At 40.7% G+C, this 15,617-nt stretch overlaps 1 protein-coding gene across 1 annotated transcript in view; it reads right to left on the bottom strand.

Moving 5' to 3' along the window:
* Positions 1–15,617, bottom strand: part of EEFSEC (eukaryotic elongation factor, selenocysteine-tRNA specific) — a 98,173-nt gene that overhangs the window by 24,057 nt on the left and 58,499 nt on the right. The gene's annotated exons all lie outside the window — the stretch shown is intronic.

The following is a 15,617-nucleotide window of genomic DNA, read 5'->3' as shown; positions in this document are numbered from 1 at the left end:
GTAAAAGCCCTCCAAGAAAACAAAAACTGTACTTTCATTGGTATCCAGTGATCGTAACATCTAGTCCAACAGTCAAAGGAAACTCTTCCTACTTTAGTTTCAGCATAGTAGCACCCCACTACTTTAAAAAACCCCAAACAAAATAATAAATAACAATAATTGCAGTGTATTGCTAAAGCAGACAAATAAAACAAAACTGACTGAGCAGTAAGAGAGAGAAGAACAGGCTCTCCGATGCCATGCAAGCCCCCGGGCTGACAGCTCCATGCAAGGGACACCAGCACTTGCTGCTGCATGTAGCAGGGACAGCACATCTATTCTCTCATAAGCAAACTGGATTCTACCTGTTTTGTAAGTATAAATTGGGAGTACCTCTAGATATTCAATAGTTGAAATGAGAATACAATTGAACCGATAACTGTTGCCCATCCAAAGGCAAACAGAGGAACAGGTACTGCCTTGCAAGAAGCCCCAAAACTGTAACACAACCTGCTCTCAGAGTATTATAGCCCTAATGGATAGACATTTGGATTGGAAATTAAGAAACCTAGACGTAAGGAGTTTTGCTTGTTTGGCATCTATCGGTTCACAGTATTCTTTCATCTGTCTCAGCTTCCCCAATTACAAAATGGGGTTAATAATATTACAATGTTTTATATAATACCTTGAGATACACAGCCCCTTTTTAACCTGAAGAAAAGCTACATATCATTTAAGTTTACAAAGTGTCACTGTTGATGAAACAGCCTGTTCCTATTAATTTAATGTTCAAACAACTCCACTGAGGTCTGAAGATCTTGATTTATTTCTGATTTTACAAATTTAAAAATGGCTTTTCTTGAAGATGTAATTCATGAGTTTAACATTTCATCAAATATGCTTTTGTTATGTGCTCTTAGGCAGGCACATTACTCAAAGTCAAACTTTTAGGTCAAATCACAGGCAACTGAGCAGCTCCCTGTCCTTTTTCTGTGGTCTCCATGTCTACCGCAGAAGGCTAATTACAACAGAACTTGAAAAGTGCATTTTTTTCCCCTAAAGCTGTGCGTTCATTGTTTCACTATTTCTGCTTCCAGAGCATGAATTCATGTCTACAGCTCATATTTTTCCATCAGAATCACAGTGCTTGATCCATCCATCCACCATCAAGAAGAATCATGAAGGTAAATTACATCCTTAAGAAGCATTAACTTTTGATCAATGTGAAATTTAAACCATAACAAAAGGAAATGTAGATACAGAGTTCACAAGTCAAGTAAGAATCAGAAGTACCTCAAGCTTGCCTAGGCTGTGGGTCTTCCAAGGTTGCTGGTAAAAAACCCCAGCTCTTTAAATTCTTTGTATTTTCCAGAAAATTAAGAATAATGTCTACTACCTGCACCCTCATTATGGCTGGTTTTGGCCCACAGTATCTTGATAAAATAATTAACAGCTATCTGCATCTATTTCTTCTATCATGTAGGTTGAGAGAGAAATTTTCGACCTTTTGTCTGACAAGGAAAAAAAACCCCTGCCACTACCTTTCCTTTTTTCTTTAAACCTTAACTGAAAAAAGGATTAATATAAAATGGCATATGACACAAGCCAACAGCTGCTACTTCCATTGCATTAAAATGTAGAAAGGATGAGCTTAGTCCTACAGAACATCTTTCTTAGTACAGTTCTGCAAGGTACCCTCACCACATACAGCCAAAGATCGAGTGTCACTACAGGCAATGGAGAACAGCGTGTGGAACTTTGCCGGTTGCATCACCTGGCTGCAGCAGGAGCACTGATGCGTATGAAGTGCTTTGAAATGGCGAAAGTCTTGTCACAACACAGTGTTCAAAAGGTATCAGGAGGGGGTGTGGGGGGGGTGAAGGTGTGTTTGCTAAAAATTGTGTCCTTACAGCTATAAAATGCTAGGAATTAACAGGAAATATTAAATCATCCAGGGAACATCTCCATCTAAGATATTTCCTGAAAGTACATTTTCAGTTACCCTTCCAGACTGTTTCACAGGTCTTGGAAATTAGGTAAACACGCTTTCTTATAAAGATTAATCCCCATCCAAGAATGAATGCAATGGATCAAAACACACTACAATGACAAGCAATTTAAAAAAATAAAAAAAAAATGTATTAACAGTCAATAACAACAGGCTACTGGCTGACCTGCTAACCAGCCTAAAATCAAACTGAGCAAAAGCTCCAGTCTTATACCGGTGGCAAACAAAAACTCTAGAGTTCTCTTCACTGTGCTGCCATAAACGTGCTGGCAACTTGTTTAATCTCTCTAGATCTCTGCTCCCTGTCTTAAGAACATAGGTGATACCTTCCTTCACTGGGGTAGAAAAGGATAAACTCCGTCTGCCTGCCATTCAGTCGCTAGCAGGAAGACTACCACAACAAAATGTCAGGGAAAAGGACTTGAAACAGTTACTAGCCATTACACTCAGACTTACCTAACGAACATAGCAATAAAATTCACATATGAATGTACAAAAATTCAAGCTGTGCAGCTTTGCCCAGAATGATGCCAGACAAGAACTCTGCGTGTAATGCACACGTACATTGCCACAGCTCAGTCGTCTGCAAAAAGCCATGCCTTAACCTCTTTACTCTGTACTGAGATAGGCACAGATTGTGGTGAGTTATTGAAGGATCTAAGCTGTTTGAATTCATTCATACATTGAATGTATCACTTTTGCCACTCTTACGGTTTTTCCTTTAATTATCAGTGTAACATTTGCAGAAAAAGTCTTGCAAAAGTAAATAATTTCCTGATCTAAGTAACAAATTAGACTGTTACGAGGAGTGAGGAGCTAGATGTCCAGAGAGCCAGGATTACTGTATCAGCTCAATTCTTAAGACAAGTCCCAAGATGTGCTGACATAAAAAACAGAAGTAATGGAAATATAGAAACAAAAGTCTCAGGGTATTGTTTTGTACCAAAATAGATATTTCTATTTTTAGGAAAAAAAAAAACAAACCAGCAAACGTATTGCTGAACTGTGACTGGTTCGGAAAAGGGAGTTCCCCGATTACGTGAGCTTCGTCAACCTCACCCAAAAGAAAGCACGTGGGGGTGGTTGGTTTAAAAATTTGTTAGAGCCAAGTGACCCTGTTAAGGGAGTTAAAGTTTATTCTAGTCTCTTGTCTGGAAGCTCCTATTTTATTTTAGTCACTTCTGCAGACTAGTCTTTCACAAGAACCTCTGAATCCGACCTTGAAGTTGTTTCCTACCCTATGCTCTCTTTTCTGAGTATGTCTGAGGGACCAGTGCTCACATGTACTGGAAAATTGGCTCCCACACTCTGTGCGCTGCACAAAAAAACCCCCCCCCGCCCCCCCCCCACCCCCCGACACGCCTGGGGTAAGACAAAGGATGCCATATACAATCCCATATGAGAGAAGTTTGCTGTTCAGGAAATTGGTGATCAAAAGTAGTGCTGTAATATACAGCTGAGCAAGTGTAAAAGAAATAGCACGTTTTCCTTCTAAATATTGCAACTATGTCTGATAAGAAAAGAAGGGAGATCAGCAACTGCACTGTGATACAAAGAGCCAGTAACATGGAATAGTGTTTCAGGTGCTAAAAGCATTCACTTTTCAGGACCTGCAATGCATAATCATACACAGAACTCCCAAGAGCAGCCAAAATGCACACGTTGGGTCAGTGTTGAGCAAAAGCCTGCACTGAAATTCATGAAACCTCTTTGGATACAACGCAGAAAAATCGAAAGGCATGAATGTTCGAACTGCAGCTCTATACTCCTCCAAGCACTGCATACAGCATTCCTTTGTATAGCCTTGGCGGCGAGCCCACGGGTTTCACCACTTAACGCTGAGACGCGCTGTAAAGCTTTTATATCTGTAGGAGCACATTGAGAAAGTGCCCGAAAACTGCCAGTACATGTCTGAAATGCCACCAGCCGGTACCATCTGAAAATCACATGCAGCATTAAAAAAAAAAAAAAGATTAATAATTAAGAAACAAATAGAACGGGTCTAACAAACCCAATTTAATAAAGGAAATATAAATTTATAACTACTGCGATCTTTCTCCTTTCACGATGACCAAACGTAGCACACTGGATCAGCTTTCAGCTCTCAGCAAGGCTGGGGGAAGGGGAAAGCCTCATTTAACAGTTGGTCCCATTTAGTCATACAAAGCTGGAAGGAGGCAAAAGAGTAATAACTTCACTATGAAGAAACTCCAAAGACCTAGAAAAGTATGGCAGCCTCCAGAGATGGGGTTTGCCAAAAGGCTATTTTGGGGACAGATAGGGCTACAAAGCTGCTATTAAGCTTCAATCCTTAAAATAAGCCCATAAACTCAGAAAATATTTATCTGGAAGGGTGGTAGCCCAATAAAAGTTTTATGAATGTTTTAAAACTGCCCTGTCAAGAGGCTAGCCGTCCACTCACCTCCCTCCCTCCTAACAACACATGTAAGAAAGTGGGCCCATGTGTCAGGGTCGGAATGACAGGGCAGCCCAAAAAACCGGCTCTACACCTCCAACACCCCCTCACAAAGGCTGGGGAGCACGCACTGCTCCCCGTCTCTTCCACCATCCCCGGGGAACGGGTCCCTGCTGCAGCCTTCCCTCCGCCACCGCAGGAGACGGGGGTCTGAGGCATCACCTGCCTCTACCTGTTTTCCCCGAGATCTTTTTCTCCTCCCTGCTAGCTATCACCCGTTGGGGAAGGGGGGGTGCATGTGAAAAATCCGTGTACATAAATAAGGGACACCATGGAGAAATACAAAACCAACCTGGTTTTAAAGTTTGTATTTCTAAAAGCATCTTGGATCCAGAGGCTGTAAGAACATACTGTTCGTGCTCCTCAAATGAACCGGTCACTGTTAATTTGGCACTGGCTTACAGACATGGACAGCGGGCCAAGTGCAAAGGGACAAGAAAAGTCCACTTTGGACTTCCACACGTCCCATAACGCTTAAGGCTTAAGGGAAAAATCATGCTGAAGTCATGCAAAGGCAGTGAACTTAAGTAAAAGAACATGAAATTAATTTATGAAACCTGGAAAACGAAGCCTCATTCATTTATGAAACCTGTGAAGTCTGGAAATTCCAGACAGAAGAGGGATGCTGCTTCTCCCTCCTGCCACATGTTTTTTCCTTTCCTATCTCCCCACCATCACAAAATCTAAAACTCCACACAAAGCTTTGCCAAAGGAAGGTTGGCACCTTCCTCAAAATCTGGGGTGGGGGGGATTAATCACAGGCAGCAAAATCAAAAATGGGGTGGAAGATAAGAGCCAGTGACAAACAAAAAACATTTTGCAGCCAACCAGGCTACCACCGCTCACATGCAGAATTGCTTCCACAATAATCAGGTCTGACTATTAGGAACAACTTTCAAAAAAAAATAAAAAAAAAAAAAAAAATAAAAAAAAAAAAAAAAGAACTAAGATTTGTTCAAAGTTGTTCTACTCTTCCTAGGCAACGCCATCCTAGGTGGCTCCTTTAAGTATTCCCCTCCCCCCCAAGTAAAATGTATATAGACTTAAACACAACACAAAGCCCTCAAACAAAAATACCCCAACCTGGTGGCAGAATGGTCTGATGCTTACTTGGGAGAGTCCCCAGGCCAGCGGTGGAGATGTGAGGCTGTGGCCAACTTAGAGGACAGTTGGCAAGACAGATGTTTCCTGTCACCAGTGTCATGTTTGAGTTGTTACAGATTTTTTGTTTTTCATGTATTGCGTTACTCCACCTATCTTAGTGAATTGTCCGACTTGTAAAATTCTTTTAATAATGTTATTTTCTTCCTTATCTGCACTATCTAAAATTATTTATACTACTAAAATCTTTGTTTCAAACACTGGCTATAAACATTGGTGCAACAGTTATTAGATGGGGACTCACATACATACAGACAGATGAATAATTTACTTTATGACTGCTCTGAAATGCTCTAACGTGATTTTGCTTCCCCAACACATTTCTTATGAAAAAAAAAAAAAAAAAAAGAGGGACAAGATCCAATCTGGTTCCCCCAGGATCTCGAAGCAGCAATTTTCCTGAAGATGGCACAACACTGCCCTGTATTTGAAGCCTTGCTGGCCACTTCTTTCTGGGGGAGCAGAGCAGTTGCTGAGCCAGAGTTTGGCAGGAGTAAGTGCTCTGTTAGATTAAGTTTCAGCATAATGTTCTCGATAGGAATCGGAGCATCATCCCTAAAGTGCAACGGGAGGGTAAAACGCCAACCATCAAGATGGATGGTTTGTTTTTATTTTTACAGAGATTTTCTAAGCCTCAACTTTCACCTCTTAGCCCCCTCCCCCTCCTGTTCTCAGTCACCTCCAATAGCCCATCTGTCTGCTTCGTTTAATAGAAACCTATATTTCCTAGCTAATGGATGCATTTGGCTAAGAAGATAATCTCTTTGTGTTCGCTTCAGTTGTCACATTCCTGTTATCATATTAATACTGATTAAATACAAAACCCAACATTTAAGTCAGACCCCACACACTATTTAAAAGCGTCAAGATGTTCGTATTTTGGCACTGTGAAACCTCAGCCAGCATGGGCGTGACCTCCCCCTCCCACTCCGAACACCTCACCTTTCAGCTGGGATGACACCCATAAGGATTTTTACAGGACAGGATACTTCAGTAGCGCCATCCTACTTGAGACCACCAGATAAAGTTCAGGTTCCCTGAAAAGTTCTAGGACTGGTACAAACCTGCGCTGAGAAAACCATGACACTGCAGGTCAAGCAGCGTGATGCTGGGGGTTACAAGACAGGAAGGGTGAGTACAGATCTTGGCGCTCTCAGACGTCCAGTGGCAATTCACAGCCCACATTTGTGCCTCAGTTTCCCCTGTCTGTATGCAAGGATATTTCACAGGTTGTGGCATAGGTGTGCAGCTACTTTATTAGTGTCTCTTTCGGTCTGTGTGGCTACAGACTGGAGGTGCTGCAGAAAAATGAAGTACAAATCGGCAGACATCAAATCAACGAAAACTAGTTTGACAAATTCTGGGATTTAAGCCAACTTCATAACATGTCACATTTTAAAAGCAGCCAGTCACACGCGTGATAAAGCACACTTCTAACTCTGAGCAAAGTCGACCTCAAATTCCAGAACCGCTCCACTCATCAGAACTACGTTGCAACAATACCCAGACGAATTTGCACCATTCCTTTCTCACTTCTGATGTGACCATCACCAGCCTCTGTGGAGGAGGAAGACTGGGATGTGATAGCCATGGAAATGAACCTCATGAGACACATTTTAGCTCATAGTATTTTTCAACATGTAGCCATCACTAATTTTTAAACAAAAATCATTAACATGCCTGCTTATTTTTTCAGGGTTTATTCTATTCAATTTAATAGACTACCACTGCCATTCAATAGAAGCACAAATCAGTAAGACTTAACCTCTAAGTTCCGGTGAAATTAGTCATGTATGTCACTGGTTTTTCAAAATGCAATTCAATAAGAGGCTTGGTTAGATGTACCTGTCAACTTCGTGTGCAAATATCAAGTCTGAGAATGGAAGCACAGTAATTAGTTACACATACTACACGTGCAAATTATTTCTGAGTTACTGAAGACAGAGCCAGTGTTCCAACCACTCTGATTACATCCACCTTTCCTAGAGACTAGGTACGAGCTGCAGACACTCCGCTCAGCCGGTACCTTTCCTAAAAAGGGATGCGACACCTCCCGAGCAATTTTGGAGCAGATGAGGTTATACCATGGTCAGGAAAGCTCCCCTGGGATGTCAAGAAGGCTAACCTAACCTTCTGAGATCCGTATAAACAAACAACTGAACATGGAGAGCCTTGAACCGAAGGACTGCTGTTTACCTAACCCCTGAACTGCAAGAGACATCAATCCCTGCCTTATTAAAGAAATGCATATGCTGGCCAGCCATGCCTGCTTGATCAGCTCTCTCCCATTCACAGCTTCTCCAGGGTCGGAGGAAGTTCCAACAGGCTCCGTCCCATAAATAAAATCCTTCTGGCTGGCGATAACTAAATTGTATTAAGACTGGCTCAGACAGCTTCAATTAGAAGTAATTGGCAGGGTGGACAGAAATACCCTCCATCAATTTGCTTACAGCTGGTCTTTTCCTCCTTTTGCACCCCAAACCAATTCTAACTACCTGGTTCAATGAAAGTAGCAGGGAATCCATAACATGCTTCCACTTACTGTAAGTCTAATCCATATGTATGCGTGTCCTGAAATCAAAACCACATCTAAGAGTAAAAGCTTTAAGTACAGAGAGAATCAGCAGGTCTTTAACAAGGGACTCCCAACCATCAGCAAGCAAAACCAGGGGACTTCAGATTCTGAGTAACACAGACCCTTGCTCCATGTTTGCAAGATTTCTCTCTTCCCCTTCATTATCCTAAAAGCAACCATTTGTGTATATTACAAATCCATCCTTGTCTTTATGAAAATTAGAGAAAGTAAGGTTATTCAACCAAACTAGTTTGCAAAACTCTACAGCACAGCCTCCTTACAAGTATCAGTATTTTTTCCTGTAAGATTCTGAGCTTTAATACAGACATTTAAAATCTGTTGTTAATCTACCTATTGTTTTTTCCAAATGCCAAAGAAAATTGATTTTTTTTCCCTGCCCTTATAAGAAAATTCCTAAATGAGAATTACTCCTGCTTTTGCTCCAGCATATGTTTACTCTGAAACCTAATCATATATTTAAGAGTAAATACTAGAGAAATGCATGATTATCAACTGGACAGAAATAGTCAAGTTACTCTATTTTCACAGATGTGAGAAATTAATTTGGTATTTCATATGAATAAACTGGCAAATATTAAGTGATATACATATTTTAGGATTTTCTCCAAAACCTTTCACTCCTATTTGGCCCTCATAGAGCTTAGTCAATGGAAAAGGGTTCTTAAAATATTCAACTTCTTTTAAAAGGAAGAGTGACTCAAGACAGAGCCTGGGTCTTAAGTTTCACTTAACATAAAGTACAAAAAAGCTGATAGTTTACTAAATCAATCTTGCTCTGAATGTGCACAGTTTCAAAACAGAAAAATAAAATACACAACTAAAACCAATTACATTATGCCCTCAAACTACTTATTTAGAGCATAACAAGGAAAACATGAAGAAAAGCAGGGGAAAAAGTCAGGGATCGGGGAACTAGGCATCAATTTCTACATGAACTCCAGAGGGACTATAATCTTTGTACATCTTCTGAGGAGGTACTTGTGAGAACAGTCGATTGTAATGAGCCATGAAAAGAAAATCCTTTAGCACGTTTTCAGTCCTTGAAAACGTCTTCTTTCTCTGGTGCCTGTAGCATTACCTGGCAGATGCTGCTTGGCACAGCCCATGTTACCATTGTGCTAGCTTGAAAAGATAATTCATTGCAATCATAAAGAAAGCAAATGCATATTCTTCATGTTGTATTCATATTATAATACCAGTCCTGATGAGCTGATACTTTAGGAACACGAAGGCAAACAGTCCCTTGCCTAACACATCCATACATTAACTAGTCAAATTAGAAAGAGGGAATGTTATTCTTCTTTCACAGACTGAAAACTGAGAAGGTAAACAAATTTATTCAGAAGTAAATACATACCTGGCACCAAAACCATGTACCAAATTAAAAATCCTCAGGTGCACAGCAAAAGACTGTACTACACAAACAATGCTCTCCATTTATATACAAAGAGACAGTTTAGGATGAAACAACAAAGTAATTGAAGGGATGGCATAGGTCCATTTGCTTGGTTCCGGGTTCTGTAGTTGTTAATATATTTGCTTTATAACAAACCAAAAAGCAGCTAAAGCTGCTCAGGATTGAGTGGGCAAGGATGGCTGGCAGAGGAAGGGGCTGTATGAGTAAGAAAAGGTAAATGATCAGAGATGGAATTGAGCGGGGAAAGGTGAGCAGAGAGAGATCAGGGTAAGACATCAGAAAAATGAAACTGGGTAGCTCATCAGTTGTAACAGGGAAGAACAGGTTCTCCGAATTACCAAATTGTCTTGATTTCCTGATCTGGAATAGCTGGAGAGGGATAAGGGGGAAAGGGGTGGGGGGAATTGAGGGCTCAGAGGTTTAAAAAAACCCTATTATGATAAAACCCACAGCACAAAAGCATGCAGTATGGAATTCTTGTGATTGAAGTTATAAACTCAGATATTAGACGAAAGACTTTTCTAAGCAGGGTGATGGTTTTCTCTGCGTTACCTATAACTTTTATTCCAGGTATTAAGTACTTTTCAAGTATTTTCTGCAGCTTTTTGAATGCAATAGTACTGTAGTTACAGGCAGGAAATGCTTTTGTTACTTATGTATAATATTATATAAAATCATGTTACAGCAGCCCCCTTCCCTATCAAAACAGGTCTATTGAAGCTCTGGTTATTTCCTATTCTTTATTAAACACTGAAATCCCTTTGTGAAAACACAAACCAAAGACTGCTTTACACAGACTTCCTTGAAATCAATGCACACTATTAAGAACAACTATTTTTTTTGTCCCCAAACTCAAAACACAGATCAGCCTCTCAAGGTTAACGTCCTTGTCACACAACAGTTCCCATATCCACTAAGCACTGGCCACTGTTGCGAGTCAATACTTCAAATAGCCTACAATTTGCAAACCACAAAGCTCTATGCCTCCAGGAAGCCCCTATGGTGTATGTTTTTACTCAGACTTCAAAAAGATATCAGAACAAACACTGGTGGAAAGGGAAGGTGAAAGACCCAAGGGATGAATGATCAAAATCAAGTAAATAAGCACAAACAGTTTACAAAAAGGGAGAGAAATTTCATTGCAAGAGGGCAATCTGAATGCATGAGCTGAGACATTTAATAAGATCAAAGTTAAATTACATAAAGGTTCGGAACATAAGTATTTTCCACCCAAATGCTGCAAAGCCAGGAGTGACGACTGTAACATTCAAAGGTGGCAGCATCCCATATTGCAGACAAGAAAGAAAAAATAAAGACGAGGGATATAATTCCTTCTTTGGTATTGTATAAATAAACTACAGACCTGGGAACCCAATCTAGATCTCATGCTTCCACCTCTTTGCTCTATGTAAAAAAGTAAGAGGGCTCTCTGAGAAAGCTGCCCACTAGAAGTAGGGCAGAGCGAGTTCCTCACCAACAGCTCGCCCTGAAATCCCACGCTCCATCTCTGCACAGAATACTTCACAGTCCTCTCTCACCAAACAAGTAGCCCTTCAAAATAAAACTCCACCTTAAACATCTAGAGAAGTAGAGGCAGCAATTCTAAAATGTGCAAGTCCCCAGCACATTTTTTGGAGCATTTAATGATCACTTTAAAGGTACCATGTTTTGGCAGTTCAGTCCCATAACCGAATCCACAGGGATCCTCTGAATCCCTCGCAGTTAGCTGTACTGACATCAACTAAGTCCTTAGCAAGAAACAGGGTCTTTCCTTCCCAGAAGGACAGCACTTAACTGAGCAGCAGGGAACTGATAGAAATTTTTATCAGATATATATATATTGTTAGTCTTCAGAAGAAACTGTACTTGGTCCCTTCAGTATCTTTTTCAAGGCACACACTGAAGCATCCCAAACCTTTAGAGGAAAGTATAAGGGTTCTTCTGTTGAACTAGATGAGAATGAAATAAAAAAATGGGTTTTCCCATTTGCTCTTGGAGATAAGGTATTACAGGATTATTATTTTTTTGGTGCTCTAAGGTTCCTCAGCCAAACTCTACAGACACATAATAAAAACCAGTTAACTATACTCTTTCTCAAGGGGAAAAAAAAACAACCTGCTTTCACACTTGAAATTACAGCAAGTGTATTGAATTTGCAAAATGAAACACCTAAAAAGGACAACAAAAAAACAAAGTAGCATATGCATCTTGCTCTTGTGTGCAGGATGTGTAATACACTGAACTTCTGTAGTATTTCATGAAAGTAAGAGCAATAGTGTTGTTCCATGCCATCTTCTAATCCAAACTGTTCGCAATTTCAGCACCATAAATCCAGTGAAGTCAAAATTAAATGCAGAATTTGATCTGTAAGGAACAGGACATTTGGTCTGCAGCGACTGTAGCAAGGCATCTCCACTTGAAGTGAAAAATATCGTAAATGACAATGCAGCAAAAATTTTAAAACTCAAGAATAGTTCTATTCTGCACTTGTATGTTTATGGGACTTCGTAACTATCACATATGCGAACTACCCCTCCCCCCCTTTTTTCCTTCAAAAAGGTAACCTACAGTAAAAGAACCCCACATAACAAAAGATTTCATAAGCACGTTAGGCAGGGCTCCTGACAGCCTGATGGGGCTGTTTACACAACAGCAATATGAAGCTGGAAGACATTAGATAATTTGGAAGAGGTCACTGGATAAGTTAGTGGTGATGTGACAGCAAATACGGGCTCAGAACACACCAGCCTGCTCAGCTACAGCAGATACAGATGCATCCTGCCAGCCATCGAGGCTGCAATAGGGTCCAAGTAGCTTCAGCTGCTGTTGTAATTATTCAGAATTCAGCAAGGTAGCAGCCCTAAATACATAAGATACTACTTTTCTCCCAGGGAATGCAACCTTCCACAATGACTACATTCCCCCAAAATAACAAAGCCTGGATTAACTGGAAAGACTTATGACCACAAGAGACCCTACACAGAAGTAAGGTTATAATACACGGCAGCACTACCAGCTCTCAGTTTTACCACAAATCTCAAGATAAGTGCACTTCTTTTGAAATCCCAGATCCTAAAAACATGCAACTGAGCGCAAATCTCAGTTTGCTTAATTTATGTATCTAGCTCTTGTGGCTTAGGAGAATCTTTTATATATGTCCTGAGTTTATCTAAGAAAAGAAACAATCTTTACAGATTTCTTCTTTTTTTAATAAAAGAAAAATCATTCTTTGGGGGCTTACTGTTGTGAGTACTTTGGACAGCTGACTACCAATGTCACTGCCAACTGAAATAACAACTGTTCAGTTTCAAAATACTTGTAAAAACCCACAAGCATCTCCCAAGCTCTCCCCACACTATCAGATCCATATTTCATCCTCAGATGACGAAAACCAAATTCTAACTATAGCAACTTTCTGTTTTGCAACAAGGATCTGAAACTTAACTTTAGGATACTAGTAGAGCAATTGCTGTTCTTGGAGGGAAAGAAGGAAGCTGTTACATAGCACACACTTGGAAAAGACTGTTCTGGCAGCTAAATTCTCTGCAGCCTCCATCTGCAGAGGGCAACCTCGAGCACAGAGCGAGACTGGGTTTACCCTTCAGCCCTTCCTTTCAAAGGGCTCACAGTATAACACCACCAGAGCATCCACAGGTCAGAAACAAAGTCCCTCTACCCTGCACACCCCTACAGCAGCCTGAAACTGCTGGCAGAAATACTGGAGGGCAAAACAAGCTGTGACTGGCATAAGACTTCAGAGACCAAGAAAGATGGGCAGAGGGGACAGCAAGAGTAGCAGACTGGAATAAAGAACAGAAGCAGATGGAGAAAAGTAAGAGCATCAGCAGAAACTAGTCAAAGTGAAGCAGGGCTCAATGGAGATTGGAAACTACTACTAAGAAAATATAAGTGGTCTTCAGGTGGGGGTTTTGTGGAATTTTTTCCCCCCTCCCAAGTAGTAGAGGTTCTGTAGAAGTAAAGATACCCATGCTATGGTCAAACAAATCCTATCTGCTGGAATTATTTTTCTTAATAGGATTTTTTACCTTACGTTGCACAAATAATTAATTTCATACTTACAACAGGACTCCAGTGAAGTACAAAAAAATAAAGGAGTTGATTGTTTACGGAGGAGAACAAAATCATACGGGACAACAGGTCAATTACAAAGCATCACCCAAACCCAGCGATGTTTTCCTTGTGTGTGTCAGTGTGGGGAATGCAATCACATAATTGGAGTTGGTATCAGAACATATTTGCACAATGGAGAGCTAATTAAGATATTCTTTTTTTATATTCCGAAGTTTTAAATGCTTACCTTCGGCACCTTAATAAAACTTGTCTTTTTAAAGTCATTTTCTTTAGACTGAGGCAGTGCCTACATCTTTACTGCTTTCAAAACACAAACAAAAAGCTCACAAAAACATGCTTTACAGAGTAGAAGTAATAGAAATAATCACCTAAGCACAAACACAAAAGCCAGCAAAGCCCAGAGTAGCTCACACTATTACAAGTGTAAGGTGCTTTGCTATTCAGGGTAGGAAGAAGGGTTCAGTACACATTGCTCTTTACCGCCATTTAACAACTGGTCAGAGAGCAAGAAGACTTTTTCCTGAAGGCAACCCATAGCGCCAGCTTCAAGGAAAGGCAATGGTCATTGGTGAAAACAACAAGTAGGGAAGAAACACAGACTACATCACATGGTGTAGGAGCACTGATGGTCCTTCCGTTGAGTTAATGACACTTGCAGTTCCTCTGGCCCAGACATAAGAAAGGTGTGTGGGAGGGGGGAAAAAAAAAAAGCTCCATCTCATTCTTTTCAATTACCCAGAAGACCACAGTGTAGCCTATACTGTACCCAACACAAGGGCTTACACAGGAGCTGGACCTTTTTCTTCCCCAGCAGCACTCAAACACTGCTATGTCACCTGATGTCTGATAATTTATCACCTGTGTCTGCCGGATCCCAGAAGAGCAATCTGCTGCACAGACACTCTAATAGCAACTTGATAACCAAAGAAGAGTCAACCTCCCATGGGCACACCATCTACTCAGGCGTGCAATGACCAGCTACCTCTGAAACCTATCTTACAATCAGCACATCACCCTTCAAAGCTGCAAGGTTAGAGACTTAGTCCTGCAATTCTGTCATTACAGTCAAGACCAGCATCTACTGATATGAACATGAATGAGGCAGCCAGCCAGTTAAGAAATTAACACTTCCTTGACTTCTGTTTTCATTCAGAAGGAATGTGCACAAATCTTGACTGTGGTGCCACAGAAAGAACACCCTAAGGTCAATAAATCTGGATATTCAGCTCCAAAGGTCAATGTAGGCTTACAGGTCACCACCACTTAAAAGGTAGGTTTGATTCCATCAGGCCAACCTTTTTGCATAAATGCAGTACAAACTCTTAGTTCCTATGTGGTCACCAGGACTTTGACATCGCTACGGTTTAATCCACTCAAGAGGGGATCATACAGGGAAGTGATGCTTCCCCAGCAACAATCCTCTCCCAGCCTCTGTCCATGCTACACCAGCCAACTTCCACAAAAAAGAGAGAAGGAGATTTATGCTTGAAGTACCCCTCAAGGATTTTAGCTTTTGTTTGTTTTAGAGGGTAGGGGAAGAGAGACTGTGAAAGAACAAGCAGAGCTAATCTCCAGCTTTTAAATAAAACACAGCTACGCAGATTTCTTTGCCCTTGGGCTTTCTTTTTTCCTCTTGACTGAAATCCTGCTCAGCCTCACCTGATACTGACAGGGATGGCAACCCACCAGACCCTTGCAGCCAACAATTTTTTATTTTCTTTTATTAAAAGAGGAGCCAGGCTGGGCAAACATGGACATTAAACGTGCCTAAATTTCATTTGGCCTAAGAGAAGAAAATTATCCTATTTTAATGCAACACAAGCAAAGAATTCCAAATGTCAAGATCTCCCACAAAAAAAGTATGCTGCTTGGTGACAGGATGCTTAAT

This window comes from Egretta garzetta, unplaced genomic scaffold, assembly GCF_000687185.1.
Source record: "Egretta garzetta isolate BGI_Z169 unplaced genomic scaffold, ASM68718v1 scaffold215, whole genome shotgun sequence".
NCBI classification, from domain to species: domain Eukaryota; kingdom Metazoa; phylum Chordata; class Aves; order Pelecaniformes; family Ardeidae; genus Egretta; species Egretta garzetta.
This window is presented reverse-complemented; position numbering and strand designations above follow the sequence as displayed.